This window comes from Pogona vitticeps, chromosome 3, assembly GCF_051106095.1.
Source record: "Pogona vitticeps strain Pit_001003342236 chromosome 3, PviZW2.1, whole genome shotgun sequence".
NCBI classification, from domain to species: Eukaryota; Metazoa; Chordata; class Lepidosauria; order Squamata; family Agamidae; genus Pogona; species Pogona vitticeps.
The window spans coordinates 211,275,686-211,301,259 of NC_135785.1; the positions used below are offsets into that span (position 1 = coordinate 211,275,686).

Consider the following 25,574-nt stretch of genomic DNA (forward strand, 5'->3'; position numbering starts at 1 on the left):
AGCAAGCCTCGTGGCGTAGTGGTTAAAACGCTGTACTGCAGCTAAAACTGTGCTCACGACCTGGGGTTCAAATCCCAGGTAGCCGGCTCAAGGTTGACTCAGCCTTCCATCCTTCCGAGGTCGGTAAAATGAGTACCCAGCTTGCTGGGGTGGCAATGTGTAGCCTGTATAATGAAATTGTAAACCGCCCGGAGAGTGCTTGTAGCACTATGGGGCGGTATATAAGTCCAAAAATAAATAAATAAATAAATAAAGCTATCAACCATGCTTCTGAATCTCATTCCTTGTAATAGTAAAAAAAACTATTAGTGTCTATGAGCATATTTGCCCATTGATTTATCAATGCTATAATTATATGTAAAACAGCCTCTAGTATAGCCAATAGAACATGATGACATCCTGAAGATGCAACATTTTCAACAGGTCTACTACTGTAATAAGTTCCAACATTCTGACTTTTAACAGAGTGAGAAAAAAAGGGTATCAACACATGATAAGGGCAAGATCTGTCTGGTTATATGCCGTGCTATTATAGTTTTGTTTGCTTTCGGGCCATTTGGCAGAGAAGCAAAGAGTGATGGCTGGTTTTAATTTAGCTATACACTTTTGCAAAGAAGACTTAAACTATGGGGCTTCTCCTCAAGATGCTCCAAAGCCAATGGACACCAAATGCTGGTAATATCTTTGGACTTGGTCCAGCTCTTGCACAGAGTGCTTCATTTTTATTCTAGCTCTAACCAGGTACCAGATGTTTTTACTTCAACAGTCTAGCAAAGACTAGAAAGAATACGACACGTTTCTCAGTTAGCATAACCTCCTCCTTTCAAGGTCCATTAAAAATGACTTATCTGAAGACTTCCAAATACATAGTCACATGTATTTCATAGGAAATCCAAATGATACTTTCAAATCAAGGAAAGAAACTTACCTCCGGTTTGTGAAATTGGAGAAACCTCCATCTTTTCAAGAGAAAAAAACCAACCAGTCATCTAAAGAAGTGAAATGAATTCAAGGTAAACACAGAGTCTTCAAAAACAATTCTATGAATATACAGTATATCACAAAAGTGAGTACACCCTCTCACATTTCATAAATATTTTAGTACAGCTTTTCATGTGACAACACTGAAGAAATGACACTTAGCTACAATGTAAAGCAGTGAGTATACCACTTGTATAACAGTGTAAATGTGTTGTCCCCTCAAAATAACAATACACAGCCATCAATGTCTAAACCGCTGGCAACAAAATTGAGAACTCCTCTAAATGACAATGTCCAAATGGAAAAAAATGGTGACCACACAAAACATGGACACTTTGTGTCAAATTGGGCACAAAGTGTCCATATTTTGTGTGGCCACCATTATTTTCCAGCACTGCCTTAACCCTCTTTGGCATAGAGTTCACCAGAGCTTCGCAGGTTGCCACTGGAGTCCTCTTCCACTCCTCCATGATGACATCACAGAGCTGGTGGATGTTAGAGACCTTTTCTACCTCCACCTTTCATTTCAGGATGTCCCACAGATGCTCAATAGGGGTTAGGTCTGGAGACATGCTTAGCCAGTCCATCACCTTTATGCTCAGCTTCTTTAGCAAGGCAGTGGTCATTTTGGAGGTGTGTTTGGGGTTGTTATCATGTTGGAATACTGCCCTGCGGTCCAGTCTCTGAAGGGAGGGGATCATGCTCTGCTTCAGTATATCACAGTACATGTTGGCATTCATGGTTTCCCTCAATGAACTGTAGCTACCCAGTGCTGGCAGCACTCATGCAGCCCCAGACCATGATACTCCCACCACCATGCTTGACTGTAGGCACAACACACTTGTCTTTGTACTCCTCACCTGGTTGCTGCCACACACACTTAACGCCATCTGAACCAAATAAGTTTATCTTGGTCTGACTGGACCACAGGACATGGTTCCAGAAATCCATGTCCTTGCTCTGCTTGTCTGCAGGAAACCGTATGCAGGCTTTCTTGTGCATCACCTGTAGAAAAGGCTTCCTTCTGGGATGAGAGCCCTGGAGACCAATTTGATGCAGTGTGTGGTGTGTGGTCTGAGCACTAACAGGCTGACCCCTCCACCTCTTCAACCTCTGCAGCAATGCCAGCAGCTCTCATACATCTATTTCCCAAAGCCAGCCTCTGGATATGATGCTGAGCACAGGCACTCAACTTCTTTGATCGACCATGGCGAGGCCTGTTCTGAGTGGAACCTGTCCTGTTAAACTGCTGTATGGTCTTGACCACCATGCTGCAGCTCAGTTTCAGGCTTTTGACAATCTTCTTATAGCCTAGGCCATCGTTATGTAGAGCAACCATTCATTTTTTCAGATCCTCAGATAGTTCATTACCGTGAAGTGCCATGTGGAACTTCCAGAGACCAGCCTGAGAGAGTGAGAGCAATAACACCTAGTTCCCCTTCACACCTGAGACTTGTGAGACTTAGTGGTCTCATGACACCAGGGAAGGAAAATGGCCACTTGGGCCCAATTTGGACATTGTCACTTAGGGGTGTACTCACTTTTGTTTCCAGTGGTTTAATTAGACATTAATGACTGCGTGTTGTCACATGAAAATATATGCTAAAATATTTATGAAATGTGAGGGGGTATACTCACTTCCATGATATAAAGTAGTTTGGTGTTTTTGTGCATAAGGAGGAATCAGTTTCATTACCAGTAGAAAATCTGTGGCTCTCCAGATGTTGTAGGAGCACAGTTCTCAATATCTTAGTGCTACATGGACTGGAACAGATCAGAACTGGCATCCCACGACATTGCAAGGCCTCAGGTTCCTCCTTTCTGTTTTATACACTTCGTTATATGATAATTCCAATGAAGGTAACCATTAAGATGTAGTTGTCTGCAAGTAGGGATGTCAGTACCTCTGAAACCAAGTTAGAAAAGAGCAATCATGTTGACTGGGTTTTTGCTTGAGACAAAGGGATTAAAAATCCCAGTGGCCATGCAGGCAGGGAGATTCTGGGAGTTCAAAACCTCTTTCTCGTTAAAATAGCCCACCACCACCGATTCTCTTTCAGAAGCAACTGCTTTCAAAAGAGAACTTTTGAAGCTATCTCTAAATATAGGAGGGATGTGGTGGCGCTGCAGGCTAAACCGCAGAAGCCTGTGCTGCAGGGGCAGAAGACCAAGCAGTCGTAAGATCAAATCCACGCGACGGAGTGAGCTCCCGTCGCTTGTCTCAGCTCCCGCCAACCTAGCAGTTCGAAAGCATGCAAATGCAAGTAGATAAATAGGAACCACTTTGGTGGGAAGGTAACAGCGTTTCGTGTCTAAGTCGCACTGGCCATGTGACCACGGAAGATTGTCTTTGGACAAATGCTGGCTCTATGGCTTGGAAATGGGGATGAGCACCGCTCCCTAGAGTCGAACACAACTAGACAAAAATTGTCAAGGGGAACCTTTACCTTACCTAAATATAGGGCCTGATGTGATGCAACTTGGAATGCTTCCATTTGACGTGCCACCCAGTCTGGCCTTCTTCCCAGTTCTGTTATTCGATCCCCTTGTCCCTAATTTTCTTTTTTTTTCAGCTTTACATACCCTCTGAATGCAAATTATTTGCCCACTTGCCTATTTTTTTTCTAAAGGGTTTTACTTTATTTTGGCACTGCTACATATTTTGGGATCCTCCATGTTAACATCCTCTTCTTTCAGGTAGTGGTACAATTTCTCTATATAAGGATTCACAGACATGTAAAAATCATATTACTGCTGGTATTCAGTAAAAGAACAGAACCAGATAGTCAGAAACTATATTTTAGGGACATGTACATATGAAAGTCTGGTTCTGCATGCATATAGTTACTAGTTTGATCAAAATGAATAGGCAGAAAATGTGTCCAGGGTTTTGAACTTCTATTAACTCAAGAAAAATTACTTGAAGTTGAAATGTTTGTCAAGAAGAACATTATTTGGAAGTGAATTCAATTTTGAGCAAATGGATATGACAAAATGCATAAGCCCTATAGTCAATTAACATTTAATATAAGTCTACTTTCATAAATAATTTTGGATAGGCCATAAAATACATCCTTAACAGGATAGAGACAGAGAGCAGGTCAACAAGGTATGTTATGCCATACAAGTTATGACAACCCATTTCTGTCAGAGCTTGACTCAGTTTCCATATCTCTCCGATATTGGTGAGCTTCCATAGGACTTTTAGCAATGAAGCTTCTCACCCCCATTGCGTGAGCTGATATGACTGCATGAAACTTTCATGAACTTTTCAACTTGCAGTAGACAAAAGGCCAAAGTAAATGTTATTTTAAAAGTGTGTTGTTTTTTTATTTAGCCTGTCATTTTAGAAAAACAATACATAAAAGCACCAAATTATATAGCTATAGGGAAGCTCAGTTAGCAAGGATGATACTTGAATGCTACTCCTTCCTAGCACAATCCAAACCAAAACACTCAACTCTAAACTAAACCAGTTTACGTTGTCAGGAAGACTTCTCTTTAGATATTCATCAGACCTACAACCAGGGGCAGAAGTTCAAGGACTAAAAATTTGCCATTGTCTGAGGAAGGGGAGGGGAGGGAGATTCATATCTTCATGAAATAATTAAAAAAAACCACTCATTTTAGATTTTATTAGTCATTGTTATTAATAACTTATCATCACATTTATGTTATTTACTGTTCTACATTGAACAGTCTTTGCTCAGTAAGAATACTTGTAAAAATAATTTCTGGCTCAGCTCTACAACAGAGATCTCTAATCTAAACTGCAGTTTGACCCAAAGGCGTCAGAATGTTTGTAGTTCGGCTTGGTTTCTGTGATGGGAGATAAAGATATAACCTTGTCTGTTTCTATCACTTCACACAGTAACCAGGCATAGCTTTATGACAGGGAGTAAGCACCAGGAAAAACTATCAGAAGGCTCCTGGTCTTAAAGGAGAAGGTTCCCAGACAGAAGCCAGTGGAAAGGAACCAGTATAGGCCTAAAAGGATGAATATCCAAAAAAGTAGATTGGAGGGAAGAGAAGCAAAGGATGGACAGTGAAACATATGGGTATTTCTCAGCTTGCTGTAGCATTGTGGCCTCACAACCTTAAGGCAACAAGGATTGAAGTAAGGAAGAGGAGAGAGACATGAAGGAGGGGAAACAGCATTATTAGGAGTAACTTTATGACATAGACTAAGCACTGGAAGTACTACCAGGAGGTATAGCTGGCGTAACTTTTGAACCTATGTTTATTTTCCTGTCTCCTTTTTTCTTTCTCTTTGACTGAGAAAAAGCTCTGGGGAAACAAAGAAACTTGCCAGTCTTCTATAATACTCTGAGTCATCACAGGAGTGACACTGCATAGCTGACAATATTGGGGTTCTCCCCTCCTCACCCCCAGATTCTACCTTTTCTTATATTGTTTCTCATAGGCTTTCCTACTTCTTTTTTCCCCTCTTATTTTCACATCCAATTTCTTTGGTTTTTGTCTTTCTTGGCAGCTCTGAGCATCTAGAATGCATGGATTACACTGTGGGGGGGGAGCCAGTCATTGTTACATAACTGTTAAGGTTTACAGGCGATGCAGGAAATAGAGGATCAAGATTTAAAACAGACACACAAAATGAATGTATATTTTTTAAAAATTGTTCCCAGTGTGGTGTAGTGGATAGAGCAACAGACTAGGACTTTGGACAGCGGGGTTCGAATCCCCACTCAGCCATGGAAACTGATTGGGGGAGTGGAACTGGTAAAACCACTCCTTAAATATCTCAGTTACATTGAAAGTCCTATTAGGGTTGCTGTAACTCAATTCGGAATTGACAGCACAGAACACACACACACACACAGAGACACACAGACACACACAGACACACACACACACACTTACTTCATAGGGAATGTTAAGTTTACAAAACATTTATACATGTGTACCAATCCTTCCACTCAAAATTTTAACTGACTGAAGTAACTGTGTTAATTAACCAGTTAATTCTGGATGTGTGGTGATGTCCCTGATGGCAAACCAAGTCAGGGAGGGAGGGGAAACATATCGCCATCCCCTTTACAATAGTTTGTTGAAAGCAAAGCAGTACATGTTGCTCCAATTGCCTTGGCAGTAGCGACAACTTTCCTTTTTCCTTTGAAAATTGTGTCTCACTTTACAGAAGCTTACTAAAATCATGGTAAGAAATTGCTGTTCATTTGTTTTTAAATATTTGATCAAATATGTCTTTATTTTGGATGGAAAATGTGGTACTTTTATTTTAAGTAAATAAAGAACAACTTCCATGATCCATGAAGGACAATACCAGAACTACCTGAATTTCATGCATGAGCTTGGATGTGTGCTTTCAGATAAAGACTGGAATAGACTCCTAGGAGAATCACCATCCTAAGTGTGGAAGAGATGTTTCCAGTCAGTAGAAGTGGCAGATCAACAGGGAGCATATCTGACTGGTCATATATGCTTCAAAACCTTCTGGGAGATAGCTCAAAGAGGAGTTATTCGAACAATTGGAGAGCTGGAGTTTAGATAGGGGAGAGGGGAAAATGGTTTTATGTGCCTTCTTGGGAGGGAATAAAACAAAGGACAGCAGCTGAAATAATTTCTTTCATCAGCAGAATCAGAAGGGGGTGATTTCTCCTCTGCACAGCAGTTGTGCTTGAGGGGGCTGTGAAATCCTCCACAACCATTTTGGGATGGGAGGGTATTTCTAAGTGCTGTGGAAGTGGATGGGAGGAAATCATCATGCGCGTATTGCATACAGGTGTTGTATTCAAAGGACAGAGAACTTCCCCTTGTATATGTTGCCCACACAAGTCAGATATACTCCAGTGGATCACATTATCATCTGGAGCATATTTGGGGAAATACGGGATTGCAGGAAGGAAGAAATTGTATTTCACTAATGATGGTTAGACAGGACAGGACACAATCCTGAAGCTTTAGGTGGAAAGGCAGACTGAACACAGAAGGCTTGTAACACTGCATATAAATGTTGGAACAAAGGATCAAGATAATTATTTTATAAAGAAAAACAGTTGTGATTTCAAGGACAGTGCAAGGCATGTTTGTCATTATTTCTCTATTTCAATGGCTCCCCTCAAATAAAGTAGTTCTGCAAAGAACTGGCACTAGTGCTTAGGGATATGCCATTTATTTTTAATGTGGGGGTTTGGACTCCAAATCCCAGAATTCACCATTCTGGGAATTCCACCTGACAGACAGACAGAAGCCTAAATGTAGCTTATCTGGGAGAAAAGCTTAAGTTAGAAAGCTTCATGACCTATCATATTCCTAAATTCTTTTGTCATCTTGTATCTTCCCTCACACTCTTTCTGAATGGTTTTTATAAAACATCATTTTATGAACTTCATGCTGTCTAGTTTTAAAAAAAACAGGATAAATATGTCATTCAATTTTTTTCCAACTATCAGTATAAATTCTAAAAACAAATGCTATGAAATGGTTCAATCTCCCAACAGGTCACACTTTCCCTTATTTTCTCTACATGATATATTGGGCTACACAGTTGGCAGGAATGAGGCAATAACGTTTACTATAAATGGATGGCTGATGGCCGTTTCTGCAACCATGCCTATATTTACAGTACACCCAGAGCTTGAGATATTATTTTCCTGGACTAAACTCCACAGAGTATTCCACCCAACATTGCCACTGATCATGCTGGCTTGGGGGGGGGGGCGGAATACTGGAACTTGCCATTCAGAAAGGTAGCTTTTCCAAGTTCCATTTTCATCCACTGTCATGAACAGAAGAGTGATTGTGGTTGGCTCCCTGTAAAGCAGTGGTCCCCAACCTTGGCCCTCCAGATGTTCTTGGACTTCAGTTCCCAGAAATCTTGGCCAGCAGAGGTGGTGGTGAAGGCTTCTGAGAGTTGAAGTCCAAGAATATCTGGAGGGCCAAGGATGGGGAGCACTGCTGTAAAGCAATCTTCTCCAACCTGGTCGCATGAATATTTTGGAATGCAACTTTCAGGACACAGACCAGGACACATGGAAAGTGAAGGCTGAAGTGTCTGGAGGATACTATGTTGAGGAACTTGCGTAAAAGCTCCTTCTAACTTTTATCTATGAAGTTGTTCATGCTTGTATATAATTGTTTGGCAAAAAATAAAGTGGGGCTTTATTTTAAAACTAGCATAAAGGATCCACACTATGATCTTTATTACATAATAATATTCTTCCCCCCCTCCTTTTGATCTGAGTCTAACAACATAGTCTATATTTTACGAAAGTAATTTTTAAAACAATATAATTATTCTAAAAACCTCAAGAACAGTAAAGTGTACATCTTTATTACACAAATTAATTAGGTTAAAACACCAGGCAGTTTTAAAACGTTCCAACAAGAGAACATGCATGTCCTTTGGGCATTACAAGGATTAACCACAACAGCAAGAACAACAATGTGCTATGAAATCAATTCTGACTTATGGTTATCCTTTCTTGGATTTTCTAGATATAGAGAACTTAGAAATGGTTTACCGTTCCCTTGTTCTGGGGGCACCCTGGGACTGTGCAGTATCTCTAAAACTATACAGGCTGGCTCTTTTCTAGCGAAGCACAGTGCAGGATCAAACTCTGACTCTGCATCAAGGGACCAAACTCAACTATGCACCACCTTTTAAAATTATTATTATTGCTATCCTATTCAATATCTGAAAGAGAATGCACATCAGTAGTGACATATGTATCTCAGAAGTTGGAAGAAGTTAATTCTCCAGACTATAATACTTGACTGTCAAATTCTGGGAGTCACAGTCCAAGAAAAATAGTTTTTCCCAGCTCTGCTAAAACTCCCTGCACTCATTTACCTTCTAACTTTTGAGAAGAAATGCCCAAAGTGAAAGAGTGGCTCTGCCCTTTACCAGGGAGTAAACTCCACTGAAGTCAGGAATGCAGGATTGTAGTTTGAGACTTTTACTCTGAACAAACTAATCTCAGAATAGTCTCTTCAGACTTTCATGAAAAGATAAATTTATATAATTTGTTTCCCTCTGCTACAAGGTGCTCAACCTCAAAACAAAGAGATGGGGCATGCATTTATATCTATGGGAGGATCTTTGTTTGGATGATCCTTCCCGTCCTTAGGGATTTTCTTTGCAACTTTTAAAAGGACACAAACTTGCTCACACTTCAGTGTAGTGCTATTGCAAGGTACCGATATCATCTTCTCTTCCTAGATGGCTGGAGAACATGTCCTATTTCCAAGAGAGGAGGATAATCACAGAATGAATGCCAACCATCACTAAGCAACCACTAGCATCCTGCCATTTTCCTTCCAAGAATGGAAAGACTGTCTCTTCAGCTTGGGTTAGGTGGTGAGTCCAAAGCAGCACACTTTAATAGCATACAGCCCTCTGTGAAACAAAAGAGAAATAGCAGAATGCTGAAGAGAGCCTGCTGGTTTGCAGAAATTACAAATAACCTTTACAAATAAGACTGAAAAACAGCTAAATGAGGAACAGCTAAATGTCTATTGACTCATGACCAAAGTAGTTGGCAGCTTATTTCTCATTTTAAGATTAATATCCCAAGGAGATGGTAAGGAAGAAGAGTATAAGTTGACTGAATATCTACTCCTTGCACAAAAGTAAGCACATCCTCCAGTCTCAGAAGTCATTTAAAGGAAACATACTACATTTGTTTGGTTTATGTATATATTTTCAGTGTTGTGAAAGTTACAGTTTTTATACACTATACTAGATTGCTGCTAATACTTGGGGTTCCAGAGTATTTTACACTTCATCTTTTCAACGAAAATGGAAGTCAAAGCAGGGGAGGGGGATGAAGCCACATATTGACAAATGCCTTTAACTTCATGTATACATTACATCGAAAAATGACATGAAATATCCCTTACACACAGGCCTTTTATAGAAAGACACAATACTGAGGTGGAGTAACAAATATACAACCTCAAAAGGCTTCAGTGGAAAAGTTAACATTAAGAAGCAAGTATGTATTTGTGTATCAGAAGTGTTGGCAATTTGAATAATTATTTTATACTATATTCTGGGGATGAAAAAGCAAGAACACCTAATACCAGATGGTCTAAGACTGACAACTATTTGTGATGTAACAAAAATACAAACATGTATGAGCAATAGATACAGTATGACACAATATACCAGTACCATTAAGTTTCACTATCTTTTTCATGCTAGTTAATTACCTTTAAAACCCTCTGCAATCTGCAATAATGCTGACAAATGAAGAATTAATATGCAGAATTTTACACTACTAGATGAACAAAAATGGTTCCTTTCTTTAAGATGTCATGACTTAATCACTAGCATTTATGTTGCACCTCATTTTACACCTAAGTATTTGAGTATAATTGGGTTTGTTGGTTTGTTTTTGCATCTCTACTACCACCACTAATGATACAATATCTACAAAGAGCTTTCTTCTAAAAAGCATGACATTATCACCAGTCACCTGCCCCACACGTTCTTGATATCAAAAACATATTATGGAACGGTCCATCATAAAAATTTCTTATATACTTCGTAGTAGTTGAGAAATGGCACTGCTTTAGTAAATATTAATTACTTTCATTTAAAGTTCACAAATGTATGCACCAAAAAGCACTGTCAAAAATAAATAAGAATAAAAAGTATGTGCATTTGTTAATGATAATTCTGTTTTAAACTCTGCAGATATTCAATGGTGGACAATATTTTGAGAATTCATATTCTTCAAAATAAGTATTTTAGTAAGATAAACATGAAATTAATAGGTTTTAGTAAGCAAACATAACATTGTTTTCCTATCTTTGTAGCCCTATAGCCACTTCAATTAAAATCATTTTCTACTATTCTGGTACTCTACTCTGCAATTCTATACATGTATAATCAGAAGTGAATCCCCCCCTGCCCCAGTTAAGTAGTGGGTTTAATGCTGAAGCTTTAACATATCAAATTTGACCAGTGACAAGAATAGTTAATATGTTAATATTAATACAATGGTTGATATGCACACAATACAATACATATAGTCCTGCCCAAACATATATATTGTGTTGAAATAAGCAATGTTCACATTTTTAAAATTGAAAAACAATTAACTGAGCAAACAGAACAATTCAAAGACTAGTATAACTATTTTCCCTCTACGAACAAAGCATTTCGTTCAAACCAATGTTGCCAAAAATTGCTTTAAAGTTGCCAGTCCATTGCACTGGTAAGAATATGAAAGTAGAAATGTGAAGAAAAATTATTTCTCCAGAAGAAAATTTATTCCAAATGGTTGTGATTACGTATTTTCATGCTCATCAATTTTGTAATAATAATGCATAATGAAAGAAAGGTAAAATCTTATTAGACGTTCCCTAAAGCTTTCTTAACAAAGGGGGCTTGTGGCCCTGTCACATCCACACACAAAAAAAACTCTTAACCCTTGACCTCTTCTCAGTCAACAGAATAAGAGCACTGAAAATGTTACGTCTCATATGAATGTTCATTTTGCACAAACACTTTTCCATCTACTCTTGGGTAAGAGAAAAGTGTTCCATTCAGTTACAGCACAAGCCTGGTCCTTACCAGTCATGTGACCTTTTTTTTAAAAAAAAAAACCTAACACCCATGTGCTCACGGATCATTTTTTTCTGAAATATCTATGCGGATTTCAGCTCACCCTGCCTTTGCTTATAATGCATGACATGGGCTGTGAGGGAGCATGAGAACCCTCTCTCTTAAAAGCAAGGTTCTCATAGTTGGCCTGTAACCATGGAAGCAGATGCCTTTTCTTGTTGGTTTTTTGTTTTGTTTTGTTTTGTTTTTTGCTTACCCCTGCTTACCTCTTTGCAGCCACGAGCTGCTCCCTATTGTTAAAATGAGTACGCCTTGATTTTTCTTCATCGTGACCGAACTTGTCTCTTCTTCAAAGGGCACGATGCTGCAGGTCATCGGTCTAGACTGTTTGCACGGTCCAGAGAACAGCCTTGATGTAACCCTTGCTCTGTCTGTGCCACACCACCAGCCGTGCAACTGCAGACTGTGGGGGACATTGGAGAGATCTGTATTTGAAAAGAAGTCCGTCTGATTTTGCCATTGTGCCTTTTCACTCATCGATCGAATGAATATCGAACCTTCTGTCGTTGCATGTGTGAAATAGATAGCTTAGCAAGCACTTTTGAGCCCAAACCTGTGCAAAGGGCCAAAATGCTTTCCTTTACTCTCAAGTAGTGTTCTTCATTAGAAATCTGTTTCTCATTTATATTATCCAGTCACATATTGATGCTGATACTTCCACATAACCACATTCATTATCCTCAGGCTGCATCAACTCTCACCTTTCTTATCCAAGGATTTGGCTGAGATTTTTTTTCATACAATTATGCTTAAGGTCCACCTTTCAGGCAAACGTTTGCTTTTTGGTTTACGGTTGGAAAATCTGACTGACCACAAACCATCAAAAGAGGTTTAAAATCTTACTATTAAGTGTTTTGATTATCACTAAAGATAGTAAAGCCAACCCAATGCAGGCAAAAATTGAGTACATCTCCATATTAAGAATGACAAAGTAACTGGTTATGAGAGAATTGTTCATGGTTTTGTTTTATTTTTTGTAAAACAGAAGAAAATGAACTTTGTTATCACAATTATGAAAAAAAAGAGAGAGAAAGAAACAAAATTTGAGCCTCTCCCATGGCAGTATTGCTATCAATGAAACCTTAGTGTGAAAATAGTGGGTTGAGGCATTGTTTTTAACAAAACATCTGCCAAATACCTTCATTTTGTTTCTAGAATTGTTTAAATTTGACTAGAAAATGCATGTAAAAGTATGTCAAAATATTTCTAAACAAATACACACGTTCAAATATATTTAAATGTTTAGGAAAAAAACACTGACGTCCACAACCCACATAAAGTGACGTATCCTGAAATCCATTCATAATCATGTTTTTCTCATCCTCAAATATTATGACCAAATCTCTGTGACCACTAGCTGTCAAAAAAGCAAGAAAAAAAAGAAAGAGCGAGAGAGAAAAGAGGAAGGAAAAAAAGTTAACCCACTGACAAGTATCAGGAACTGCTCATTGTAAAGTATGCTTGCCTCTGCTGTGGTCTAATAAAATCTGGATTCAGAATGGGATTATATTTTCTTCAGGGTGTTGCTTAGCAAGCACTGTCTATATATGACATCAGGATCTATGTATATTTTGAGATACCACTCGCTCTCTTCTTGAAGACATACCTATTTTCTCTAATTGCCAAAGGCAAAGGGGAGGTGCACTAAAGAATAAAGAAGGTTATTGTGACAGATGAAACATAATTCACAACGAATACTCTTTTTTTATTCAGACTTAAGTAGAAGAGGATTACTCTGCACAGATTTTTTTGAAGAGAGTTCATACTTCTACTCTAAATAGTAAGGACAGGCCAAAAACTGGAAAGGCAATGTAAATGTAAACTGGACTTTGCTGAAGATTTTGGGTTGCTCCATATTAGAAGAAATATGAACCTGAAGAAAGACTGAAGATGAACAGCCAGTACAAAGCAATACGATCTGGAATTTTCTGGAGTGGATAATGATGAATGTTTGTATTACATTTCTTCTTTTGACAGAATCTTAATGAAATCAGATCATGGTATTCCTTCGGTAAATTTTGTTCTGTGAAAGTAGGTACCTAATTTTCATATGCTTACTAAATGTATCCTTCTTCCTCTGAGCTCATTTGTTAATACAGTATTTCTTTATCAGATGTTGGAGAGTGAACATTATGCCACAAAAACTCAGCAAAATAATTGTTTTATCAGCTATCTTCAAATGTATTAGACCTTAACAATATGCTATTTCCATATAATTACATGTTTACTGCTTTGGATCTTCAGAAATAATAAGCCTGAATTGTAATTAGTCATTGTCGGAATCTCTTTTATTCAGTTCATTTGCCTTTTAAAAGTACACTTCAGCAAACTAAGTGTTTAATGTGATCATAGCTATTTAATATCCAGAACAACAAATTTTGACTTCTTTGCCTTTCATTTTCTTTCTAGGAATAAGTTTAGATAGTAAATATGCTATAAGTCATTAATTCAAATTATAATTTCACTATGAAACAGTGTAGCACTTTACATCATGTGGTGCATATGAGAAAACCTGAATGAAAATTCTCCAAAACAGTTTTTTTTGGGGGGGGAATTAAACCTGTTCAGCCATCACATGCATTATATCATATATAAAAATTATTTTAAGAAGAAAAATGATTTCTTGTCAAAACTTTAAATGTTTTGAACAACAAGGATAAAAGCCCCCACATGCTGTGCCTGGAAGTAAGTAGCAGTTAATTTAGCTGCACTTACTTTTGAGTAGACATGTGTACGGATTCACTGTAGATCTTTTCTAGATCTACCTTGTTGGGCTATTGCTTTATGAAATAAACCCTGATTTAGCTTTTTAGCAGTATTCTGTACATTTAAGCAATCTCCACATATTACTGAAAATTAAATAAGATTAAATAAATATGTAAAATAATGTTTATTAAGCCAAAACATAAAAGATGTTGTCTAGTGAGTTACATTATGCAATTTTAATATAGCCAAAACCACAATTTTATAATTCGTCACTTTACAGAAGTATTACAATAATAACCAGATGCTACTTTTAGTACCAAACCACACAGTAGTTCCCTTACAAAAATAAGATATAACCAAACATTGCTGCATCCCTTTATCAGAGAACACCTGATAATGAAAATAAAAAATAAAATACAAACTATATATTATCATCAAAGCAAAATAATAGCCATCACTCAGATAGAGACAAAGAAAAAGCAAGCTCCCTGTTAAATCAAATGTGCTTGCTTTGCTTTTATTTACCTTAAGTATTGGTAAAAGAAAATATATTTCAATTTGTTGTACCAAAACTAAGTGCTAAGATTCATCAAACTGTTACTGTTCTTTTCATTTTAAATGTTACTTCATTGAAACATTTCGCAAGTATTGTATCTTACAAGACACCATAGAAATGGTCTATGCATATTTTTTTAAAGTCTTTTTAAAAACTGTGTGTCACTGCTGGACAATTCATATATACATAGGAGTTTGAAAAGCAAAAGTAAATAAATAAAATGAAAGTAAATAAATAAATAGATAAATAAATAACAAATTATTCCACTGGAGTTATACTGTTTACAATTTCTTTTTTCTTTCTTTTTTCTGCATTCATATTGTAGGGTAAAATATTGTGTCAGCCTGACATATCTGTTTTTTGGGGGTAAAAGAAAACACATTGATGAGGAATAGCAAAGAATATAGTTTTATGCTGAAATGACACTTTAAACATTACATTATTATACTGTAGATTGGTTCATATAGTCTAATTATACTCAGAATGCATATCCTGCAGTTGAGTTTAATATGTATTGTTATATGCAAAATTAACGTTTAGTCTATTAGCCTAACAGTGTGAAATTTGATTTAAATACTGTTTCTTTTATTTTCCTGGACCCTCACTTTGTTGTTCTACATTCTGTATAGCAGATGAAGCATATTTAATTAAAAATATTTAGCTTCTGTTGGACTAGAAGCAGCACTTCGGATCTTTTTCCTTTTTTAAAAAAAAAGACTTTGATTTTATAAGACAAGCTGGAGAGGAGTCAAATCTGCCACATGCTGTGTGAAAAAAAATGCCACCCTGGTGTGAACAAAGGGTTTAGAATGGAGTCAAGAAGCATGCAAGCTCAATGTCTAAGCTTTTCCTGTGAATTGTTCTGCCACAACCTGCAGGATATCAAGTGGGCTGGGAAGAATAGGCAGCTCTTGGACGCCTCAGCAGAGAAACACTGGCAATTCAAAGTGTGAGAGAGCCTCTTTCGTTTTGTGCTTCATTACCACAAACTGTTTTACCCAAAACAGAAACTAAATTCAAGACACAAAGAAAAGTAGGAGACTGACTGAAGAACCTGCGGTATGCGCCCTATCTTCCTTCAGTCTGAAGCAAGGTGATGGAATTTACAAATCAGATAATACATGATATGAGCTTCAACTCTCCTTGGAAAATATAAAAATAACTTCTGCATGGGGGCGGCAGGGAGGGGGTAGGTTCTTTGACTTCTTCCTCAGCAAGCTGCTCTGAAAATAAGGAAAACATTCGCTCTTCGTAGCTTTGTATCTTTCATTGTTGTTTGGTTGAAAATAAAATGCAGAATTGACAAGTTGACTCAACTAGGTATTTTCCCCCCATTATTTAATTAAAATCAGCAAAATTTTCTCACTCCTTGTTAACAACAAAGCTTCATATTATATTCAGAGAACAACTGTCGTGTTGCTGGTTCTGTAAAATTATGCAGTCCTTTTGAATAACTTGCATTCACTGACCTCTTAATGGAGAGGTAAAGTAACATACACCTTAGTTCTAATACATTGTTTCCCGTTTGTACATCGAGTCAGGTAGGACAAGATAAACTTTCTAAAATGAGATTTAGAAACAATTTCAACTATTCTAATCAAAATTAATTTCATCAGATTTACGACTCTTTCAAAGAATCCTGAAGCACTGACTATACCAATGCTTCTTTCTCCCCTAAAAAACCAAAACAAAACTGTAGATTTCAGTATGTTATATTTTCACCTTGCCTAATGAATTCTGTAGAGGCACAGCTTTCCAATTTTGAATAAAGATCAATCTGCTACTTTCATTACCTTCACATAATCAATGCCATTTAAAGTACAGTGTAACAGTCAAGTCCAGGGACAATATAAATATCTTTAAAATTTATTCTCATTTCTAGAATGAATATCTCTTGCATTATAAATTATTTCTCCTTAGTAAACCACTAGCTTTAAAAAATCGCCCATTTATAAGAGAAAAGATAACAAAACCTATTTTTCATACCATATCATACTACCAAAATTAAAAGAAAACAGTACACTTATCCTTCATGAACCCAAGATGATCCCTAAATATTTTATATTATTTTAGTTTGTATGTGTGCATGAGAGAGTCAGAGAGAGAAGGTACTGCCATGCGGAAAGGAGCTTCTCCCCCCAAAAAATAAAATAAAAAATATTATTCTGAAAATGTTATTAATTCAGCCAATCTGTGTGGCTCAAAAGGTATGTTTCAGTGCCTTGATATCTGTACTGGGTTACCTTGCACAAGACTGTTTCACTTCAAACAGTACATTCTGTGGTAGGACTACTGAGTATGAAACAACCTCAGTGCTGTTCCATGTTCAGACATAAATCCTCCATGGAACCTTTAGCAAGAGAATAGAGGTGGGTGACAATTTCATTTCATTTTAATCAGAGTTTCTGACAATGTTTTGATGTGGGAAAATGTGAACTGGTAGATACATCAATCTCTTCAAAGGGATTACAGCCAGGCTGTCTTTTTAAAACAACAACAACCAAAAAACATGTGTATGATCATTTTCACTTATAGTCTAATATTTTATTAGGATGTAATTATTATTTCAGTCCTCTCCAACATGCATCTATAAGATCAATTCATCAGTTCTATAAAGGAGGGCACAAATGAAATCTTTTTGAACCCTTTTTAATCCTTCATGCTTCTTTCTTTATAACTACAACATACATTGTTTTCCTCTGCACCACAATGGATTTGTATACCCCTATCCCTTGTATATCCCTTCCATCCATCCATGACTCCCTCTGGATCGCACCTATCACTCACCTTATTTTTCTTCCTAAGAAAAAAACCCTATTACCTTTATTTGCACCAGCCCAGATATCTCTATATTACTATATGTTGTTTCCCCTTCTCCCTGTTCCTCTATCCTTTCACCACTCCTAGGATCTTCGGGCAGCCAAGGTGATTTTTCACCTTTAAGTTTAAGAATATGCTGTTCTGGCTGCACTTCATATTCACTCATTTTTCACTCAATCTTTTTCTCTCATTTCATTTTATGTTTTTCTGTGCCCTCGACCTCTCAGTTTTCCCTCTTTCTCCTGTCTCTCTCTTTTTTCTTATTCACTCCTTATCTTAACTTTTCACTCAGTGTGATGACAACATGTGAGGTTACAACTGCCCCAGCAATCTGAACACTAAGGGAGCTTAGTCACAAGAGAGCTGTGCAGTATGGAAAGCTGCTTCCCACAAGGGAGAGAGAGAGGAGACAGAGAGAGAGAGAGAGAGAGAATGATGCCCGCTGTATGTGACTCTGAGGAGAGGACGATCAACCTTTGCAAAGTGAACAAGAGTCTTTTCGAAACTAAGCCTTGGCTTGGATGCAGCTTAGCTGTTTTGCCACAAAAAGCAGGGATTGAATCAAATACTGGGTATATAGGATTTCCCTAAGAGAGTTTCTGCAAATTGCGAGGGAAATAAAATCACTCTATATTGTGTGCCTGACTTGAGCTCTGTGAAAAATAAATACTCTCTTTCATTTCTCCAGGTTTTAAAAAATTGGTTTCATGTAGTCTTCTAGAGATTTAAAGCATATTAACTACCATATATATAGACAAGGTCTGGAGGCAACAATGAGTTTTGAAGTGTATTTTTGGAGGGTTTCATATGGCAGTTTTGAAATTGTTTTTAATGCCTTCTAAACATTATTTTTTACTGAATGCATTTAGGATGGTGGTTCTCAGCTTTTGGTCTTCCAGATGTTTTGCATGCCAACTTCCAGAAGACCCATCTAGCATGGCTAGTGGTCAGGGATTTGAGGAGTTGAAGCCTAAAACATTTGGTGGAATAAAATTTGGAAAAGACTAATTGAAGAAAACATCCACACCATAATACTGAGGTTTTCTCCTAACACAGCTAAACTGAGCGTACTTCTGTTTTGTGTACTTACTAATATTAGAATCATATCCCATTTCTGTGAACATTCACTCTTAACAAAATATTTATTGTGTCATTTGAAAATTTAGAAACATCACATTTACATGAATATGATAAAAAAAATTGAGGGAAGCTGTAAAATCAGTAGTCGGGCTGAGAACTCTAATATTTATTTTTTTTTGTCCTGAGCTTTTAAAAAACTTGTAAAAAGAAGCCAAGAAAAGTGAAGTGATGCCCCACCACTGGGATTCTTCCTTAGTCTAAATCCATCTTTTAAAATACTATCAAAACTGTAAGAAAAAAAAAAGTAAGCACAAATTCTGTTGCAATTCTACTGACACTGCATACGTAACAGTGTGGTTAATTGTTTCTGCAAAATGATTGCCATACATTAGACCAGACATAGGCAATTAGTCAAGTTCCCTGCTATTTATTTATTTTAGTTTACTTTAAACATTTATGCACCACCTTATACAACAAAATCTCAGAGCATATTGCAATCGCATTAAAATCTACTGAGTGTGAATTATAGTGGGATTCTCAGAATTCAGAGATAGATATGATTAAGTAGTCTGCTAAAAATATCTGCAAAAACAAAACAGTGGTAATTTTTGGAAGATAATTGCAATATTCTTTAACTCTGTATGAAAAAATCAAATAATTAATATAAAAATTATAGACATTTTCTCCTCATGTTCAGCATTATAGTAGCACTGCCCCCCCCCAAAAAAAAAACCCATTGTGGGCCTATATTTGTTTCCTATTGCCTGTATGGCAGCAATAGGACAAAAAAAAAACCCAGAAATTTGACTCAGGACAGTGGCTTCAATTAATGTAATGTTGCTACTCCATTCAGGCATTAACTATGAACTTTATAGGTGTTAGTTTAGGTGCTGACCCCTGTATCTAAAATAGGTCCATCATCTTACATCTATAAAGTGCTGTCTAAACCCCAGAGTGAATGTATGAAACATTTTTGCTCTCCTTTCAGCTGACAGGTCTCCCAGAGTGATTTACATGATGTTAATATATGTGCATTGCTGCCTATATTAATAGGAATAGCAATGGGTAGTAAAGGTCAAAGGTCTTATGAAGTGGCAAGGGTTCTCTTTGTTTACTACATGCTGCTGCAATTGTTCACTCAGCAGGCAGGGTTGGCCAGGGACATTTTGCTGCCTGAGGTGAAGGACAAAATACCTCCCCTCCCCATTTCAAGTACAAAAACCAACTAGACTCACTGATGAATTTTGCTTCAGTACTGGCAGTGTCTTTCACCGCGTCTGAGAACAACAGGCTGGCTCACAGTGCAAGGCAGACAATGATCAATATACTAAAACCATGTCAGGAATAGCTGGGAGAGTCAGGTAAGTGTAGCTTTGAGAAGAGTAAGAGGGGATATGACAGCCATCTTCAGGTATCTGAATGGTCATCACATGGAAGAGCAGCTTGTTTTCTGTTGCTCTTGAAGACAGTCCGCAGAACAAAGTATGCGAATTGCAAGAAAGGGGATTCTGATTAAGCACTGGGAAGAATTCTCTGACAGTAAATGCTTTTTGAAAGTGGAATGCACTATCTCATCGGGTCCTGGACTTGCCTTCACTGGTCATTTGTTTGGGATGCTTTAGCTTCAACAGCCAGGATATGATGAGTTAAGTTAACCTGTGGGATCTGTGCAATTCTATGATTCTACCCAACAACTTGCTACACCAGCTGGCCAGTATCTTTTGCCTGACGCAGCTGACACTCTGCCTTATGACAGGACTGGCTCTAGAATGCGACATTAAGTGAAGATTTTATTTCCCCATGCTAGAGGTGAACTGCTAAAGTTTTAAAAAACATTTCAACTTCCCTTATTTTTCTCCAGGGCTTTCCAATTTGAAGAAAATCACCTTTTTTCCAGGGGACAAGTATCCCATAGACCCAAAACTAAAACACGATGATCACCATTATCACCTATCTCCTGAACAGGACAAAAGCTGAACGCACAGCTATAAATACTCAACTCTCCAACTAACTGCACCAGAGCACAGTGTGCTACTCATGTCCTCTGAAGATGCCAGCCACAGAGACTGATGAAATGTTAGGAAGAACAACCTTCAGAACACGGCCAAAGAACCCGAAAAACCCATAACAACCATTATCCCTATAACCTCATCCAGTTATTATCACCCACTTACTTTCAACCACCTTACGACAGCAAGTGTCACCACTGCAATATTCAGACCATCTCTTTAGAGGTAGAGAGGGGTGAATCATAAAATCTCTGTAGCAGCATAGAATATACTAGTACCATTTGTCATATTCACCATTGTGAGGGGCTAAAACACCCCACATCAGTTAAAATCGATACACATTGATTTTAGTGCTTTTCTTGCCCTCAGGATGGCAGTTCAGTTTGCTATGCGTCTCGATGAAGGATTCAACTGTTGATGCATCCATCTGATAATGGCAACTGATGTGCCCTGTGCTACCAGCAATGATGGACAAGGAGACAGCCATTGCCCTGCAGCAGTTGGTGTTCTCTGACAGCACATACGGTTTATCTGTCACTTGCAATATGATCCTGTCTCAGATGAGCACTATTAAATCTCAGTTATTTCAAGGGAAGAGATCACTAAAATTGAAACAGTGTGACTAAAAAGTGCTTAACTGTGACGACTTTGTACTTTCAGTTGCTAGCAGTATCTCTATTATATTTAAATATTTACCACTGTCTTAGGTCCCTTCAGTAAACATTCCCTACAAAAGCTAAAATCATAACAAATCATTTAATACCTAAGATGTCACAGAGTTATGCCATTCATTTAAAATTGGTGACTGATAATTAGATCTAGATATAAGGATATGCATTTCATGCCTGTATCAATATGTAGATCTTCCATAGCCTGGCAGCATTATTTATTTATTTATTTATTTATTTGCACCACAACTGTCACACAAACAACTGCAACAAAACATCTGTAATGCAAAAAAGGGTCCCATATTTTCTTTAGTACGACCCTCAATTCCCCACTGCCTACAGTAACAAACCTAAATATGAATTATTTCCAGTAACTTCAGATCTTCACAGTTTCTCATCATTGACATAATTCAAATAAAACCCCTTTTAAGAAGTTTTGTTTTTGTTGTTTTTGTTTTGGCTTTATTTGTATAAACCTTGTGAAATTTAGTTTCTGCTTTATTACTGTACAAATAAATCTCTTAACACATTCAAGATATGCAAATAATTCAAACCATCTACATTTTTTCCCAATATTTCAATACTATTTCTATTAGTATGCTACTGATGTGACAGTAGATCACTGATAAGAATTCCGGTTTTCTTCTGACACATCTTCAAAAGATGTGGGGTATTCATATATTGGTTAAAAAAAACAACAGTGCTATTCAGTCATTATGAAGTAACAATGTGGTGAGGGAGAGGTTGCTAGCTTTGGACCCGCTTTGCACATCTTTACAATTCTCCTGTTGTGCAGCAAAACGTTCTGAGGAGCAGAGTTTTTTGTATGAATGGAGGTGACTGACATGATCAGAACCCTAATTTCATATTGACCACACAGAAAGCCTCTACATAGGGAAGACACTCTTTTTTGAAAAGTCACTATCTATGTGAGGAGAACAGCAGAAACATGCAAGGAGCAAGATAAGCTAGTATAGTCCCCTTCCTCCCATGTCAATTTCATAATGTCTGAATAGGCTCATGACAATATGGATAATATCATCTATTGGGCAGGCACTTTTGATTCTGCTGGCATGCATTTGACATGCTTTCTTCGTGTAAAATATACTTATTTGTTCACCACTTTGTGAAAGTTGTTCCATATGGCTATAGCACTTTTGCTGCATACTTCTGACAGTTTTCAAGCACTAAGAGTGCATTTGGAGCCTCAGAAAATGTGCCATTATCACCATTACCACAAGCAGCATCAATGTAGTCTAAGGATGGTGAACTGGTAGCCCTCCAAACATTGAACTCCAGTTCCCAGCAGCCCTAACCAAACAGCATAATTGTAACAGATTATAAAAATAGGGACAGCTCATCAAGTTCATGACCTCAGCCCAATTGTTTTGCAGATAGGAGTGATGGTTCACTCATGTCTGACTACCTGTTGTAATGTTTTTGCTTATGGCCTGTGCTGTCTCACTTTGGTCCTTCTATCTAGTACTCTGAGGTCCATTTTTTTAAACTCTCACTCACGTGAGATCCCAAAATCCCTATACAAGCTGTATATTCCTATATCTAGCACATGTTCCTTATCTGTACATTCAAATACTTCCACTGGTTTGCCATGATCTTCAGTCCTCTGACTCCATCACCCTAAATACACCAAAGAGCTCTGGTTCCAGGATAGAAAGTTACAAGAGCTTATATCACTGTTGTGAAGCTCTCTCTATCCAGCAATATGGGGCTGATATTTTAGCCTGAAGCTGATATAAAGTTCTCTGAGCCACTGAAGGCCTGTGTGCTCCTAATGTCAATGGAGGTTCCAAGAAAATCCCCAAACTACAACCAATGCCATTAGGAAAAATAGACCAGGATGACCAGTTTTGCTCACCATTGCACAACTGGCTACAAATGAAAAAAGAGGCCCTTCTTGCACCAATAGAAATGTTATTTTTCTCTTTCATGTGTATTAATAATAATTTCATTGGTTATCTTCAGCTAGGCTTTAGCAGTAGGTGGGTCCTTCTTTCCTGTATAGAGATACCTTGGGTGTCTTTAATTGATAGACAGGAGACCTTGTAAATCATTCTAGCCTCATTTTGCACAGAGACTGCTCTAACAATATTATTTTTCAAACATAATCCATGAAAACTGAAATTTGTTTGCTTTTTCATTTGTGGGAAGTGCAGTTTACCTGATTAGGGTGGAACAGGAATGGGGCTGACATGCATTGCAAAAGCTACCTTGGACCAGATAGGCCAACAGTACTCAGTCTAAGGCACCTTTTAATGAGAGGTATATTCCGGCAAATTTCATATGCTGCTGTATTTTAAAATTGTAGTGGGAGAGCCCAGCTGGCTTTTTGTAAAGCAATGGTACCTAAACTGCATGCTTAGATTGCAATTCTCTGTTAACTAAGATTTCTGGATATTTAAAGAGCCATGCAGGGGCTATCTTGCATACATTTACATACTTTTTAAAGGAAACTATAGATCCTTTTTTCCTTCAGAGGTGAGATAGCATGGAGTTACTTCTCTCTAACAGGGAGACATGCCACACTAACATTTTTTACTGCTGTTGTTGTCTTGCTGATGTTGCTAATGTTACTTTTTTTTAAAATATTATTTTTAAATATTAGTTATTTGAGACCTTTTGTATGAGATGTTTTAAAAATTGACAAATTTAATGTTAACCTCTGGCAGTAATTACTAGCTCTGAACAGAACATGATGTAAAGCATAATCATCATCATCATCTGCAATCAAATCAATTCTGATTTATGGCAACCTTTTCAGGATTTTCCAGGTAGGGAACATGCAGAAGCGGAATAAGCTTCCTGAAATCAAAGAAATGTCATTTAAGTTGATCAAAATGAAAATGAAGCAATAATAAAAATAAAAAGAGAAGCATAGTTTATTTAAATACAGATTTAGAACCTTTAAATGTCTTCACATCAGCTTTTAGAATTACAGTTAGCATTAGGGAAAAGTTTTCTTTAGACATATTTCTTTTGAAAATAAATAAGTTAAAACTTATATGTTCTAGCCAGAGGCTCTTGTCTGTATGGATAGACAGGTAGCCCATTTAATTAAAACTGCATTGACCCTCCTGTGTTTGCTCATACTGTTGATGAGCACTGGCAAGACAAAGCCAAATGCAATCTCAGCAGATATTGCTTCTCAGGCTTGTTTTTAAACATCTTTAATCTCTCATTCAGATCACATAGTATCTTTGATTTGTCTTAGCCCATCATCTCCTCCCCATACTCATCACTTCAAAACTGCTTTATCTGGAGCGGTGGGTGAGCAAAGTAGGAATCTATGCAGCCTATCCATCACTTTTTCTCTTAATTGAATGACACCACATTTAGATCGATAAAATGAAACATGAGACAACTTTGCATTTCCCCACTCACTTATTCTCCCTCCTCTATTGCTCCCAGACATCATTGTGCTCAGAAACATTAAGCATGACATTTGAAAGTACCTGCCAAACACACAAGATGTTGGTATATGGATAACATTATACAGAAAACAATAGAAACTTTACTCTGAAAGAAGCCAAAAAATCAGTGCAAACAGCATGAACCATATCCATTTTGAAAGGATGTGTTATGGCAAAAGAGGGGATCCACAAATTATACATTGTGTTGCTCCCAGTGTAACTCCATGCATCCTCACGTCACTTTGCCACTTTTCACCAGTTTTGCCTGATTGTGTGATGAACAGTGGAGTTGACTTTTTGGTTCAATTCTGCACATTTCACAAGAAGCCTAGGTCGGCTGTGATTTCCATGTATACAAGGTTTCTAAGTTTTTCAACAAATTATTGATAATGTCATCACTCTACAAAAAAACAAAGGCTGACATAGTTACAATTCTAACCTTTTTCTGGAAAAAAAGCTCTTACTTTGCCATGCCATCAGCTGAGGGGAAGCGAAAACTGGACATTTTTAACATGTGCCATCATGAATTTTATTGGTTTGGTCAATATCCTGGTGGCTGTTTTCTGAATACTGGTTCTCTTTATTTTGTTTACCTACCACCATGTGGTTATATTTTAAAACTTCACTATATTTTAAAGTACTTAATAATAAGTGTGATCCCTCAAGTTAACTCTGAGTTATGGTGACTCCCTTTAGAGTCTTCTAGGTAGAGAG

The 25,574-nt window shown here is 37.5% G+C and overlaps 1 protein-coding gene and 1 long non-coding RNA gene across 13 annotated transcripts in view; one reads left to right on the top strand and one right to left on the bottom strand.

Annotated features, from left to right (window-relative positions):
• Nucleotides 1-25,574, bottom strand: part of USP25 (ubiquitin specific peptidase 25) — a 412,805-nt gene that overhangs the window by 106,127 nt on the left and 281,104 nt on the right. For 8 of the 12 annotated variants that reach the window (XM_078388974.1, XM_078388964.1, XM_078388970.1 and 5 more), the window contains one exon: nucleotides 929-989. The exons of the other annotated variants lie outside the window; for them this stretch is intronic. The gene's annotated coding sequence lies outside the window, so the exon portion shown is untranslated. The remainder of the gene's footprint in view (nucleotides 1-928; nucleotides 990-25,574) is intronic. 12 annotated transcript variants of the gene reach the window in all.
• On the top strand, nucleotides 981-25,275 carry LOC140705658 (uncharacterized). The gene is made up of 2 exons (XR_012085101.2): nucleotides 981-13,624; nucleotides 20,617-25,275. It is a non-coding gene; the product is annotated as an uncharacterized LOC140705658 (long non-coding RNA).